The sequence below is a fragment of the Aquarana catesbeiana genome, linkage group LG11 (assembly GCF_042186555.1).
Source record: "Aquarana catesbeiana isolate 2022-GZ linkage group LG11, ASM4218655v1, whole genome shotgun sequence".
In the NCBI taxonomy this organism is placed as follows: domain Eukaryota; kingdom Metazoa; phylum Chordata; class Amphibia; order Anura; family Ranidae; genus Aquarana; species Aquarana catesbeiana.
In genome coordinates this window covers 155,978,912-155,983,162 of record NC_133334.1, presented here as the reverse complement: position 1 = coordinate 155,983,162, position 4,251 = coordinate 155,978,912, and positions in this window count along the sequence as shown.

Sequence of the window (4,251 nt, the reverse complement as noted above, 5' to 3'; positions counted from 1 at the left end):
AAGTTGATAGCGCAATCCTGGTTGTCTTCGGTGCCTCCTACCCCGGAAGAATGGGTTAGAACAATGGATGCATTGGTGAGAACAGAAAGGATAATCTACACTAGAAGGGGAAGCTACAGGAAGTACATAAAGATATGGGAATTATGGCTTCAGGGAATGAGTAATGTGCTATGAAATCCTTAAAGAAGGCTTGTAGGAACTATCTGGCTTCGAGTGTATGAAAGCGGGAATAGATGGATTATGAATTATGAACTATACATCAATTCCCTAACAGGATACACAGTACACAGTATGCTAGGCTGAAGGATAGGTTACTTTAAGTGAGACTATTGGATTAGGGTGGGGGGTGGGATATAGGGATTCAGGGGAGGGGGGAGGGGCGGGTTTTGGATAGGGGTAAGTTAAAACCTATTGTAACGATAATATGTTTGTGACGATGCATGTTGGACTATGGGTTATTAAATGTATTAAGCAATATTTTCATACTGGAAATTGTATAATTTGAAAAAGTAATAAAAAGGATTTAAAAAAAAAAATCCCTCCTGTCCTTACACACCCTATTGAGCCAATTTAGCCTCCTATCTGGATATAAAATAAATACCTCTAAGACAGAAGCCTTGCCTATTCATATTCCTCCTGAAACTCTTACCACCTTACAAAAGTCGCATTCGTACCGCAGGTGTTCTCATTCCCTTAATTATTTAGGTGTTCAAATTACTCCAGATAACTCATCCTTGTAATTTGCAAATTACATGCCATTACTCAGAGACATTAATGATATGTTGAAATGTTGGAATCTGTACCCTATTTTGTGGTTGTGTAGGATAAATGTGTTGAAGATGTCTATCATGCCTAAATTGCTATATTTCTTTGAGACATTACCAGTATCTGTGCCCATGTCTCAATTAAAGCTACTTAAACAATGGTTTCTAACATTTATATGGGGTAACAAAGCACATTGGGTGGCCAGCTCTGTAGTCTTCTCTCCAAAGCATTAGTGGTGGCTTAGGTGCATCCGATGTTCTTAAATACCATTTTGCATCCCACCCTAAGTGTTGTCCTGGTCTTCCCAGACAGCACCGAACAGATGGTCAGAAATTGAAAAGGGATCATTATACTCAGCCCATCCCTGCTCTCTACTTTGGTGCCCTTCTCTACTTCAAGATCCTAAATTACATGGATTATGTTTGGCCTCAATGCTCTTTACGTTGAAGATTTGGAGCGCCTGCATCACTAGGTTCTCTCTCTCTTCGCCATGCCCTCCTTTGTCCAATGTACTCTACAATCCCATTATTCCTGATAGCTTATCCTTTGCCTGAGTATCACCCTGGGCTGATGCTGGTTTGTTTCAACCAAGCCAACCTGTTCACCCAGTTACCCGCAGATTCCATACATTTAATGATCTCCAGACTAAATTCCACATCCCCACACATACGTTCTATTTTTATCTCCAAATTAAAAATTATCTCTCCACACTTTCACCTTCTCTTATGCTATCCAAACCCACTACCTTGGAACTTGCTCAAAGCCCACATCAGTTGCATCTGATTCCCTCTATTTATAAACTATTTCATGACACCACCCCAATTTCTGTAGATCATCATGCTTATATGCATAAATGGTCCTCTATTCTTCAATGCCCCATCACCCTCTCATGTTGGAACAAAATATGGACATCCACTTCCAAAGTTTCCAGATGCGTGGTGCAGAGAGAGATGGCTTATAAAATCATTATGTTCTGGTACAAAACCCCTCAAGTAGAATGGAATATATGACTGCTCAGGTGGGAGATGCTGTAACCCAGTTTAATAAGATATGGGATGCTTGGGACTCCTCTGAATTTGGTACCCTGCCCGGTCTCGAATGGTCTCGATTGATTGAGATGGGTGGTATTATCAGTTTCTTTTAGGTCCCTGCATCCCATGTCTCTGCTCTCTACTTTGACCCCCAGTGTATTCTTATATAAGTTATAGCTATATGTCACAATTACATGTATTTTCCTTTTTTTTTCTTTTTCCTTCATTCTTTGACTATGACTTGTGCTTGGTACTGTTTATACATATGGTGTTTTTTTTTGCATGATCTAATTTTTGTACTTTGATAAAACTTTAATAAAAATACAATTATTATAAAAAAAAAAAGAAAAAGCCTGAATGAATTGGAATTTCATGTTTGTGGTCTTGCGTCATAGGGGCTTTGAAGACCGATTAATTCAGTGGATATCTAGTGTATACTCGGCTCTGAGGGCCTCAGTTAAAGCAAACGGCGTGTTTTTAGAACCCTTCACTATATCTAATGGGACGCGCTAGGGCTGTCCTCTCTTGCCCCTGTTATTTGCCCTTACAGTAGAACCCTTTTTGAGTAGAGTTCGGCTAAACGGGGACATTACTTGTCTGCAGGTAGGAGCTTCACAGCACAAGGTATCTGCCTATGCAGATGACATCCTCTTCGCTTTGACTAACCCTCATATTTCCTTACCAAACCATCTGGCAGAATTCGACCTATAAGATGCCCTGAATATTAATTTTAATAAATTAGAGGTCATGGGAGTAGTTCTCCCCCCCCAGCTTTATTGCATACCCTGCAGCTCAACTTTAACTTCAGGTGTAACGTGACAGCATATCCCCCGGTCCTGTCTAATAGGGCGTACACACGGTTGGACTTTGTTCGGACATTCCGACAACAAAATCCTAGGATTTTTTCCGACGGATGTTGGCTCAAACTTGTTTTGCCTACACACGGTCGCACAAAGTTGTCGGAATTTCTGATCGCCAACCACGCGGTCACATACACCACGTACGACGAGACTAGAAAAGGCCGGTTCAGAACCAAGTGCGGCACCCTTTGGGCTCCTTTTGCTAATCTCGTGTTAGTAAAAGTTTGGTGAGAGATGATTCACGCTTTTTCAGACTCGTGGCTTTCAGATCGTTTTCTGCCATTCAGTTTGTGCTTGTGGGTTTGTATCTGCTCTTCAGTGCGTGCAGTCAGTTCGTATCAGAGTTTTCTGTGTGATCTTGCCTGCTCGTTGCTGTTTTTCAGGTCGCTCTTCACAGGCCTTGCTGTTCTTCAGTGCGTTCTGTTACTGCGTTCTGAGCAGCTGACCGTTTTCTAGCCATGTTTCGTATGCGTACTCCTCGTAGAGTTCGTGCTGTGCGGGGGCTTGGTGTTGGGGTCCTGACCTTGACACAAGTCCAGTCCATGAACAGGGTGGGGAGGAGTTCATGGACCAAGAATTGGTTGCTTCAGCGTGACCAGTTCTCTCATATGCCTTTGCTCCGTGAGATCTGTGAGAATAATCCTGATGATTTCAGGAAGTTTCTCAGGATGACGGACCCCGTGTTTCACCGTTTGTTGGCTTCGCTGACCCTCTATATCAGCAGGCAGGATACCTGCATGAGGCAAGCCATCACTCCGGAGCAGAGGTTGGTCGCTACCCTGCGGTATTTGGCCACAGGGAGAAGCCTGCAGGACCTCAAGTTCTCGACAGGCATCTCCCCCCAGGCTCTGGGGATCATTATCCCAGAGACCTGTTCTGCCATCATCCAGGTCCTGCAGAAGGAGTATATGAAGGTAAGATTTTTATCCTTTTATATCACATTTTATTGTCTTTAATGTTTGATAATATATTGTATTTCTTTCCTCATTCCCTAATTACCATGCTTGTAATATGCTGTGAATGTCCCCTTTGTCCTCATGCATGCTGGATTTTTATGTAATTATTATTTAAGGTCCTTCATACATATTTGCCCTTCAATAACCTCCCCAGCATGGTGTCTCCTGCCCTATATTCACCTCATGTTGTCACTTAACAATGTATTTTATCTGCTCCATAGTAGTGCTTTACCCCAAACACCCCTAAAATGTTTGGTAATGTTATTTTTGATTTAAATTCAGGCAGAGTGCCAGAGGCTTTTTTTTGTGGTGTCCCCAAATAATTTTTAGTAACCCTCCCTCCCCCCAACTGCTAAGTCAGCTGATCCCAATTCTCTATCCTCAATCATCTATCTGCTGACTTTGCCAAACCCATACACACTATACCCACCTCTTTACTGGTCAGATTTATATGGATGAATTCCCCAAAGCATGTAGTGCAAGGGCCTGCCTGTATACTTTCCAATGGTACTGTTTAAAGTTTTTGTATCCTATTATTATCTTGATAGGTAATAGCAGAATGTCCAAATGTCCTCAAATGTGTACAGTGTGTATTTATATCTTTGTATTCAGACACTTCTTACCTGTCCAGTGGGCTGC